This window comes from Anomaloglossus baeobatrachus, chromosome 6 (genome assembly GCF_048569485.1).
Source record: "Anomaloglossus baeobatrachus isolate aAnoBae1 chromosome 6, aAnoBae1.hap1, whole genome shotgun sequence".
Classification (NCBI taxonomy): Eukaryota; Metazoa; Chordata; class Amphibia; order Anura; family Aromobatidae; genus Anomaloglossus; species Anomaloglossus baeobatrachus.
The window spans coordinates 199,445,436-199,457,508 of NC_134358.1; the positions used below are offsets into that span (position 1 = coordinate 199,445,436).

At 48.0% G+C, this 12,073-nt stretch overlaps 1 protein-coding gene across 1 annotated transcript in view; it reads right to left on the minus strand.

Moving 5' to 3' along the window:
* CYB5A (cytochrome b5 type A) overlaps positions 1-12,073 on the minus strand; it is a 45,276-nt gene that overhangs the window by 16,658 nt on the left and 16,545 nt on the right. The window lies entirely within an intron of this gene.

The following is a 12,073-nucleotide window of genomic DNA, read 5'->3' on the forward strand; positions in this document are numbered from 1 at the left end:
CACTATCTGCTCTACTGTAGATTACTGTGTATACAGCACATAGACATTTATGTTGCGATTTTGGAAGTTATGTTTAGAGATGGGTAAACCCCGCAGATGTTCAGGTTCGGCGCAACTAGTAAAAAACAAAAAATAAAAAAATTCTGCTTTGGGACTGGACTTTAAGCCAAACATTGGCGATCTCCATATTAGTCTATGGGGACCCGAACGTTGTGCTGTAAAATGGTTGTAGAAAGGGCTGGGGGGGGGGGGGGGGGGGGGGGAGGGGCTGCAAAGCAGAAGAATTATACTTACCGAGTCTCCTGTGTGGATGCAACACTGTTTCTGTTCACTAACTCTAATACATATTCACTGCTTCCCCTGCCCACCATCAGTCCCGGCGTCTGTGATTGGTTGCAGTCTCCACCCTGTGTGATAGCTTCTGTCATTGGTTGGAAGCACACATGCTGACTGCGTAGTGCAAAAATACATAAAAAGAAAATGGTGTAGGGTCCCCATATATTGCGATACCCAGCTCCGATAAAGCAGACTGCTCCCTCCCTAATTTTGATACACAGCCATGATAAAGCAGACAGCTGGGGGTTCGTATTCTCAGGCTGGGGAGGCCAATGGTTATTGGGCCCCCCAGGCTAAAAATAGCATCCTGCAACCGCCCAGAATTGTCGCATTCAAAAGATGCAACAATTCTGTCACTTTGTCCAGCTCATCTCGAGTGCCCTGGTGCGATGGCAATCACGGTAGTATAAGGGGTTAATGACAGCTCACAGCTGCCACTAAGCCCTAGATTAGTAAGAGAGAACCCCACCCAATACTAATCCTGGAAAGGAAATAAACACAATTACCGAAAAAAGCATTATTTAAAATAAATCCCAAAAAACCCACCCTCTTGCTCCAATTTATTAACCCCCAAAACACCCAGGTCCGACGTAATCCACATGAGGCCCGATGACGATCCCGGCCCCGCTACATACTAAAAGTCGCAGTGCGCGGGTACACTAGAAAACATAACCGCCAGCTGTGGCTTCAGACAGACCCTGGCTGAGCTGCAGCTGTGACATCACTGAGTTTACCTGCAATCACAGCTGGATGTTCCCACGGTACCCCACCTGTGGACAAAGGTAAAGTCACCTCAGGTGAACTCATTGAGCTCAATAATACCTGCATCTCCTGTCAGAAAACAGAGGGGTTGTCTGCCAAGACATGCAGATTTGGTGCTGGAATTTATACACCAAATTCCTGCACCAATACTGCATCACTTGGCAAAAAATATGCATCAAAATGCGATTTGGGTTTGTTGTTTTTTTTTTAAACACAGAATATGCAGTTTGGTGTAGGAATTTGGTGTATACATTCCAGCACTAAACCTGCATCTCTTGGCAAAAAAGGGGTTTTCTGCAAAGAGATGCATGTCTCATTAAACTCAATGAGTTAACCTGAGGTGACTTTACCTGCAGTCACATGTGGGGTACCATGGTAACCTCCAGCTCTGACCACAGGTATACTCTGACATCACCGCTCACAGCTGCAGCTCAGTCAATGTCTGCCTGAAGCAGCAGCGGGCGGTCATGATGTTTTCTAATGTGCCCACGTGCTGCAACTTCAGAATGTAGCAAAACTGGGATTCTTTGTGGGACCTAGTCTGGATTACGTCGGACCAGGGCGTTTGGTGGCGAGGAGTTAATAATTGTAAAATTGTAGAAAGGGTTTTTTGTATTTTATTTAAAATAAAGGATTTTTCAGTATTTGTGTTTATTTCTTTTCACTTACAGGATTTGTAATGGGGGGGTGGTGTCTCACAGACCCCTACCCTTTACTAATGTAGGGCTTAGTGGCTGCTGTAAGCTGTCATTAACCCCTTATATTACCCAGCCTACAGCAGTCTGCTTTATCTGCGCTGGGTATCACAATATATGGGGACACAAAGTCAACTTTTTAATTTATTTATTTTTACACCACTATAGGGATGCAGACAACATGCATGATTCCAAGCAATTACAGACGCTGTGACACACGGTGAGGGCGCTGACTAAATGCAACCAATCACAGACACCAGAACTCACGGTAGGTGGGAGAAGCAGGGAATATGTATGAGGGTTAATGAGCTTATCCCCTCCGCCGATGCAGCAAACTAGGGCCAATCCCCTCCGCCGATGCAGCAAACTAGGGCCAATCCCCTCCGCCGAAGTAGCAAACTAGGGCCAATCCCCTCCGCCGATACCGCAACCCAGAGGTAATCCCCTCCACCAATACAGCAACCCAGAGGTAATCCCCTCCACCAATGCAGCAAACTAGGGCCAATCCCCTCCACCGAAGCAGCAAACTAGGGCCAATCCCCTCCGCCGAAGCAGCAAACTAGGGCCAATCCCCTCCGCCGAAGCAGCAAACTAGGGCCAATCCAGCAAACTAGGGCCAATCCTCTCCGCCGATGCAGCAAACTAGGGCCAATCCCCTCCGCCGATGCAGCAAACTAGGGCCAATCCCCTCTGCCGATGCAGCAACCCAGGGCCAATCCCCTCCGCCAATGCAGCAACCCAGGGCCAATCCCCTCCGCCAATGCAGCAACCCAGAGGTAATCCCCTCCGCCAATGCAGCAACCCAGAGGTAATCCCCTCCACCAATGCAGCAATCCAGAGGTAATCCCCTCCACCAATGCAGCAAACTAGATAGAAATCCCTGCACTGATGCAGCAAACTAGTGGTAATCCCCTCCCCCGAAGCAGCAAACTAGAGCACATCCTACACCGATCCAGCCAACTAGAGCGAAACCCCTCCAATAATGCAGCAAACTAACGCTAATCTCCTTCACTGATGCAGCAAACTAGAGCTAATCCTCTCCACTGATGCAGGCATGGCCATGCACTATAGTTATATATTTTATAACCTCTGCCCTTTAAGATCACAAGGACATACAGGTTGTGGCTCTCCTTTAAGACCAGGGCTGTGGAGTCGGTAAGCCAAACCTTCGACTCAGACTCCTCAATTTCCCTTGCACCGACTCAGACTCCACGACTCCGACTCCCACATATATTGCTTACAGTTAAGTGAAAAATGTATTTTAAAAATGATTACATGTCTGATCTTCACATTGTACTACAATACATTTTTCACTTAAATATAAGCAATATACTAAATGTTATTATTTAGTATGTTTTTGTTGAAAGTTAAGTTTCCCAAATTCCTATGAAAAAATTTTCATCACACTCTGCATTGCACTACTGTCCCCAATTTATTATATATTTTAGGAGTCGGAGTCGGTGCATTTTATACCGACTCCACCAAAATGAGCTCCGACTCCGAAGCCCTGTTTTAGACAGAAGCCCATTTGGAAATAGTATTCCCTTTCAAACTGGCATAGATTATGCTAACTACCGTATCACATTTTCCATAAGTATTTTATAGGCATCTACTAATTTTGCATGGTTTACATTATTTCTTAAATTATTAATTTTAAAAAGGGAACCTGTCACCAGTTTTTCTCCATATAAAGTAGGACCACCACGAGTAAGCCCTTAAATAAAGCATTCTAGAATCGATCTGCAGAATGTAAACGACGACCTTTTATTGTACTCACCTCAGGGACTGTCTGGCATCTCTGGTTTTGATGCTGGCCTCCTCTCTTCTTGTGATTGCTGTCCTCCTTCCTGTGTTGTGTAGATGACACATCCACACAGTGTCTCCCATTGTGCACCTTCACACGCACTTCTCTCTGTAATTACTGTAGTGCACATGCGCTCTTGACTTTCCCCTTGCATTCAAATTACAATACTTTTCTTTACCCTTGGCTTGGCAGAGAAGTGCACCTGCACAGGAGCGCGATTGGGTGAAGACTATAGATGATGTGGGATGCGTCATCCACTTGAAGAAAAAGGCGCCAGCCAGATCAATACCAGCAACACTCATCGGACCGGACAACCCCATAGGAAAGTATAAAACTCCTTTTTTACATTATGTAGATCAGCTTGGGGACATATATAAAGCATTCTAGAATGTTGTATATAAGGGCCTACAGGTGGTGGCCCTACATTATATGGGGGAAACCTGGTGACAATTTCCCTTTAAACTACTTTAAAAAATAACTTTGATGGGCCAAGGGTGGCATGAGAAAAAAAATAAATAAAAAAGAATTTTGTTTACTTACCGTAAATTCTTTTTCTTGTAGTTCCGACATGGGAGACCCAAACCATGGGTGTATAGCTAGCGCCTCCGGAGGACACACAAAGTACTACACTCAAACGTGTAGCTCCTCCCTCCGGGCTATATACACTCCCTGGATGACAATCTATCCAGTTCAGTACAAAAGCTGAAGGAGGACATCCACCCATAAGTAGAGATAGAGTAAAACTCGGCAAAACCAGAACTCTATCTACTAACAACAGCCGGTGAAACACACGGAACAAGAAACTGCCAACAGGCAACAGGGAGGGTGCTGGGTCTCCCATGTCGGAACTACAAGAAAAAGAATTTACGGTAAGTAAACAAAATTCTCTTTTTCTTTATCGTTCCTTCCATGGGAGACCCAAACCATGGGACGTTCCAAAGCAGTCCATGGGTGGGAAATAAACCAAACTGAGAAGTAGGCAAAACCTAACTTCACAAATGGGCGACAGCCGCCTGAAGGATGCGTCTGCCCAAGCTCGCATCTGCCGAAGCATGAGCATGCACTTGGTAGTGCTTCGAAAAAGTGTGCAGACTGGACCAAGTGGCAGCCTGACACACCTGCTGAGCCGTAGCCTGGTGCCTGAAAGCCCAGGAGGCACCGAGAGCTCTGGTCGAGTGCGCCTTAATCCCCGGCGGGGGAGGCACCTGAGAACACTGGTAGGCATCGGCGATAGCCGACCTAATCCAACGAGCTAGGGTCGGTTTAGAAGCAGAGAGACCCTTGCGCTGACCCGTGGTTAGCACAAAAAGTGAGGTGCACCGCCGAAAAACGGCGGTGTGTGACACATAGATTCGGAGCGCCCGCACCAAATCCAAGGTGTGCAACACCTTCTCAAAGCGATGCACAGGGGCCGGACAAAGAGAGGGCAATGAAATGTCCTGGTTAAGGTGGAAGGAAGACACCACCTTAGGGAGAAAGTCCGGAGTCGGACGAAGAACCACCTTGTCTTGGTGAAACACCAAAAAGGGGGATTCCAAAGAAAGCGCAGCCAAATCAGAAACTCTCCTGAGAGAAGTTATGGCTACTAGAAAGACAACTCTCTGTGAAAGTCTAGACAAGGGAACCTCCCTGAGAGGCTCAAAAGGCGGTTTCTGTAAGGCCGTGAGGACCAGATTAAGGTCCCAGGGATCCAAGGGCCGCCGGTAAGGAGGGATAATGTGAGATGCGCCCTGCATGAAGGTGCGCACCTGAGCCAGTCGGGCGATACGCCGCTGGAACAATACCGACAAAGCCGACACCTGTCCCTTGAGGGAATTGAGGGACAGACCTAACTGTAGGCCTGACTGTAGAAAAGACAGGATGGTCGGCAAGGAGAACGGCCAAGGGGCACGGCCGGAAGAGCGACACCAGGACAGGAAAATTCTCCAAGTCCTGTGGTAAATCTTGGCCGAGGAAGACTTCCGAGCCTGAGTCATGGTGGAGATGACCTCAGGGGGAATGCCTGAAGCCGTCAGGATCCAGGACTCAAGAGCCACGCCGTCAATCTGAGAGCCGCAGAATTCTGGCGGAAGAACGGACCTTGAGAGAGAAGGTCTGGGCGGTCCGGGAGATGCCACGGCACCTCTACGGACAGACGGAGCAGGTCTGGGTACCAAGCTCGCCTGGGCCAATCCGGAGCAATGAGTATGACTCGACGGCCCTCCGTACCGATCTTGCGCAGAACCCTGGGCAAGAGCGCTAGAGGGGGAAACACATAGGCCAGACGGAACTGAGACCAATCTTGAACCAGTGCGTCTGCTGCGAAGGCCTGAGGATCGTGGGAGCGAGCCACGTAAACCGGAACCTTGTTGTTGCGCCGGGATGCCATCAGATCCACTTCCGGAGTGCCCCACTTGCGGCAGATCGATCTGAACACTGACGGATGCAGGGCCCACTCGCCGCCGTCCACGGTTTGATGGCTGAGATAATCGGCCTCCCAGTTTTCCACGCCTGGGATGTGGACTGCAGATATGGTGGACTTGAAGTCCTCCGTCCACTGGAGGATTCGTTGAACCTCCAACATCGCCAGACGGCTGTGAGTCCCGCCCTGGTGATGGATGTAGGCAACCGCTGTCGCGTTGTCCGACTGAACCCGAATGTGCTTGCCCGCCAACAGGTGGTGAAAGTCTAGGAGAGCTAGAAACACAGCTCTGATCTCCAGCACATTGATCGGGAGGGCTGATTCGGACGGAGTCCAAGTGCCCTGTGCTCGGTGATGAAGAAACACCGCTCCCCAACCGGAGAGGCTGGCATCCGTGGTGAGTATCACCCAGGACGGAGTCAGGAAGGAGCGTCCCTGTGACAGGGAGAGGGGCTGAAGCCACCACTGAAGGGAGTTCCTGGTCTGAGATGACAGAGCCACCAGCCTGTCCAAGGAAGAGATCCGCTTGTCCCAACAGCGGAGAATGTCCAGCTGCAAGGGACGCAGATGGAACTGGGCAAAGGGAACCGCTTCCATTGACGCCACCATCTGACCCAGCACCAGCATGAGGTGTCTGATGGAATGACGGCGGTGCCTCAGCAGAGAGTGCACCGCCAGACGAAGGGACTGCTGTTTGACTAAGGGCAACTTGACAAGTGCCGGTAGAGTCTCGAACTGCATCCCTAGGTACAAAAGTACATGGGTCGGGGTCAGAGTGGACTTGGGCAGGTTGACAAGCCACCCGAACTGAACTAGCGTGGCGACAGTGAGAGAGACACTGGATGAGGCCTTGACTAGAAGGTCGTCCAGGTAAGGAATCACTGCCAATCCCTGGAGGTGCAGGACAGCAACCACTGCTGCCATGACCTTGGTGAACACCCGAGGGGCCGTGGCTAAGCCAAAGGGAAGAGCCACGAATTGGAAATGTTCCTCTCCGATTGCAAAGCGTAGCCAACGCTGGTGTGAGACCGCAATAGGCACATGCAGATAGGCATCTCTGATGTCGATGGATGTCAGAAAATCTCCTTGGGTCATTGAGGCAATGACCGATCTCAGAGATTCCATGCGAAAGTGCCGCACCTGAACATGCTTGTTGAGAAGCTTGAGGTCCAGGATGGGACGGGAGGAACCGTCCTTCTTGGGGACTAGAAAGAGGTTTGAGTAGAAACCGCTGAACCGTTCCCGGGCGGGAACCGGAACAATTACCCCGTTGGCCTGCAGGGAGGCCACGGCCTGAGAGAAGGCGGCGGCCTTGGAGCAGGGGGGTGTGGAAAGAAAAAATCTGTTTGGCGGGCTGGAAGAAAATTCTATCCTGTAGCCGTGGGAGATAATATCCCGCACCCACTGATCGGTGACGTGTTGGAACCACACGTCTCCAAAGTGGGAGAGCCTGCCACCGACCAAGGACGTTGCTGGCGCAGCCAGGTAGTCAAGAGGAGGCCGCCTTAGTGGCAGCGGCTCCTCCGGTCTTTTGAGGACGCGGCTTTGCGCGCCAGTTTGGTTTACGATCCTTGGCTGCGGTAGTGGACGCGGCCGAGGGCTTCGAGGATGACCAGTTAGAGGAACGAAAGGAACGAAACCTCGATTGGATCCTGCCCTGGACAGGTTTCCTGGCCTTAGTTTGAGGCAAGGAAGTACTCTTCCCGCCAGTAGCCTCCTTGATTATGTCATCCAGCTGTTCCCCAAACAGCCTGGACCCAGCAAAGGGGAGACTCGCAAGGTACTTTTTTGAGGAAGCGTCTGCTTTCCACTCTCGAAGCCACAAGATCCTGCGGATCGCGAGGGAGTTAGCGGAGGCCACCGCCGTGCGGTGAGAAGCCTCCAGGATGGCAGACATGGCGTAGGATGCAAAAGCCGAAGCTCGAGAAGTTAAGGTCTCCAGCTCAGGCATAGAGTCCCTGGTGAGGGAATGCATCTCCTCCAGAGAGGCAGAGACTGCCTTGAGAGCCCACACTGCCGCAAAAGACGGAGAGAACGAGGCTCCAGCCGCCTCATATACAGACTTGGCCAAAAGGTCAACCTGGCGGTCAGTGGGATCCTTAAGAGAAGTGCCATCAGCCACAGCCACGACTGTGCGGGCTGAGATTCTGGACACCGGAGGGTCTACCTTTGGGGACTGAGCCCATTCCTTAACCACCTCTGGTGGAAAAGGAAAACGGTCATCTGAACTACGCTTCGGAAAACGTTTGTCAGGACAGGCCCTGGGTTTGGTAACAGTGGCCTGAAAGCTGGAGTGGTTAAAAAACATACTCCTAGCTTTCTTAGGTGAGGTAAACTGGTGTATCTCTACCAGAGAGGCTTGTTCCTCAGACTCTGGTGGGTTGAGGTTCAGTACGGAGTTAATGGACGCAATTAAGTCACTAACATCCGCATCTCCCTCAGACAAGTCAATGGGGTACATAGAGGTAGCGTCTGAGCCCACAGTAAACGAGTCCTCCTCGCCCTGCACCTCGGCACGTGAATCAGAGCCGTGGGAAGAGGAGGGAGAAGAGTCCCTGCGTCTCCGTTTAGGAGGACGGGGTCCCGCTGGGAGAAAGAGGGGGGGCGTGTATAAGCCCAAGAGCGGGAAACACGGAGGGCAGAGAGATACAGGACGACAGACAGGGGAGGGGACATCTCCCCAAGGAGGAGTGCCCTCCCCTCTGCTGGCCGGGCGGTGGGCGGCGCTGTATGCAAAACATGCAGAGAAGCCGAAACCGAAACTAGGCCCAAACAGAAGCCGGGGCCTAGATTTTAACAATGCGGCCGACGAGCAGGCACCTTCGGCGCGGTTCTCAGGGGAAATCCCCAGAATCGGCCGGAAAGTACAGTAACGTTAAAAAACATACTGTCCCCCTAATAAAAGTACCCGGGACCCCTGAAAAACGTCTCTATACTTAGCTTTGAGACGCAGGGCCATGTCCCTGGAAAGGGGGGTAAATGCTCCTTCCAGCAGGGACCAGACAGGGCTGCGGATGGAGACCGGTCGTCTGCAAGCAGAGAGGACCGTGGAGGCTCCCACTTCAACCCAGAGCCTCTTAGAGGATGTGAAGGAGCGCGGCATGTGAAGGCTCCAGCCTTATAAAGTCAACCTTAACAGCACCGCCGACAGAGTGGGGTGTGAAGGGACATGCCGGGAGTCCAGACTGGACCCGCTTTTCTTCCAAATCTTTAAAATAAAATAAAAATGAGAAAAAAATAACAGAGAATGCAAGTGTGTGTTCCTCCTGAAACACAAAGTATTGAACTGGATAGATTGTCATCCAGGGAGTGTATATAGCCCGGAGGGAGGAGCTACACGTTTGAGTGTAGTACTTTGTGTGTCCTCCGGAGGCGCTAGCTATACACCCATGGTTTGGGTCTCCCATGGAAGGAACGATAAAGAAATAAACAATGACCCTATACTCATGTGACATTGGTCATTTGCACCCAGTACTGTGATGCCCTAGAGGCTCCTGGCAATAACATCAAGCAGGGGCATTACATAACAGCTTAAGCCAATCAGCAACCTTCACTTTCCAAACAGGTTTCTTCCTATTCAGACAGAATATGAAACACTAATGTGACATCCCAAGTCGAATATTAATGCCAGGTGTGGGACACAATACTGTGAGGAGAAGCAGCGCAGTTGACGCTAATAATTATTTTTTATTATTCTACACTTTCCTGGCCCATTAAGGTTAATTTGTACATTAATGGGCAACTCCTTTAAGCCAACCCTGTATTTATACAGAATGCGGCTGCATCATGTGGCCAACATTCACGGTCCCCAGCAACTTCAATCATCAAATAGGTTTGGGACAACACCAGGGGTAGGCTCACCCCTGCAGGTGGGTCACATACAAGTGCATCTCAATAAACTAGAATATCATCAAAAAGTTAATTTATTTCAGTAACTCAATACAAAGAGGCAAACACATTTAGTGTCATTACATACAGAGTGATCTATTTCAAGCGTTTATTTCTGTTAATGTTGATGATTATGGCTTACAGCCAATGAAAACTCAAAAGGTCATTATCTCAGAAAATTAGAATAATTACCTGCAAAGGCTTCCTACAAGTTTATAATGGTCGCTTAGTCTTGTTCAGTAGGCTACACAATCATGGGGTAGACTGCTTACTTGACAGATGTCCAGAAGGCATTCATTGACACACGCCACAAGGAGGGTAAGCTGAAAAAGCAGGAGTGTGAAAGAGTATGGACCCGGTACAATATCCTTAAAAATCACTTGTATCCTTTATTGAAAAAGGTCATTAAAAAAAAATCAGCCAACAAACGCATTGCACCAAGCGTGATACAGAAAAACTTAACGCGTTTCGGACACAGTTTTAAAAACAAGTAAGTCCTTAATCATAAGTTACCTGTATAGAGCTAATATCAGAGTATATATATATATATGTGTATCTGCCAGTGAAAAGGAAATTCTGAGAGGCAGCAAGCAAAACCGAGGGAGGGATCCCTTAATTATTCGTATCAGGTGAGTGAGTATAAACCTGGTCTTCAAGAAAAATAGGCTGAAAACAAATGTCTGATGTAGGACTCCAATGTGGGTATGTCAAAAAAAACAACAAAAAAACAACAAGGAGATGAAATAAACAAAAAAGTGAAATGAACAAAAAACGTATGCAAAATAAGGAACTTTCACATGAAACATACGCATACACATGCACACATGTAATCATGACTAGGAAGGAGGAGGAGAAAAATTTGCTCATATACAATGAGTTACTATTATTGATACCTCCATATAGTTGTAAAATGATGTATATAAAGATTAACATATAGGATGCTAAATGAATCCATGTATACATATATATGCATGCACGCATGAAAGAATAATAATAATAATAATAAAGATATTGTACAAAAATATGTGACAAAAATACATGATTGTGATGTTAGATAATATGCATGCCCTTTACTTCCCTGTGTGTGTGTGTATATATATATATATATATATATATATATATGTATATATGTGTGTGTGTATGTATCTATCTATCTATCTATCTATCTATCTATCTATATATATATATATACACACACACACACACACACATACACATATACATACATACATACACACACACACATATATACATATATATATATATATATATATATATATATATATATACACACACACACACACACACACACAGGGAAGTAAAGGGCATGCATATTATCTAACAATGTTACCAAATATGGAACTATGGCCACACTTAAGATTAAGATGACATATGAGTTCTCATATTAACAATCCCGAATTTATCATGTATTTTTGTCACATATATACTCTGATATTAGCTCTATACAGGTAACTTATGATTAAGGACTTACTTGTTTTTAAAACTATGTCCGAAACGCGTTAAGTTTTTCTGTATCACGCTTGGCGCAATGAGTTTGTTGGCTGATTTTTAATGACATTTTTCAATAAAGGATACAAGTGATTTTTAAGGATATTGTGCCGGGTCCATACTCTTTCACACTCCTGTTGCTTCACCGGTGTGGACTGGCCGGAGGACTCCGTGCACCCTGAGGATTCCCATGGCGTCGGATGACAGGTGAGCTGAAAACCTTTTTTCTAAGCTGTAAAAGGTCATTACTAAAGAAGCTGGCTGTTAACAGAGTGCTGTATCCAAGCATATTCATAGAACAAAAGGAGACAGGGCAGCACTCACCGATAATCTGGGACTATTTTATTTTTCAATGCTGACAGGTGAAACAGACATGAGGGAATGCAGGGAGGGGAGCACGAGGACGACGGTACTGTTTCGCACCACTAGGGGTGCTTTCACGGGTCCATACCCGTGTATGGACCCGTGAAAGCACCCCTAGTGGTGCGAAACGGTACCGTCGTCCTCGTGCTCCCCTCCCTGCATTCCCTCATGTCCGTTTCACCTGTCAGCATTGAAAAATAAAATAGTCCCAGATTATCGGTGAGTGCTGCCCTGTCTCCTTTTGTTCTATGAATATGCTTGTTTAAAATTGGGCAATAGCACCTCGGTAAGGGACTGTGTTGGATCCATCATGAT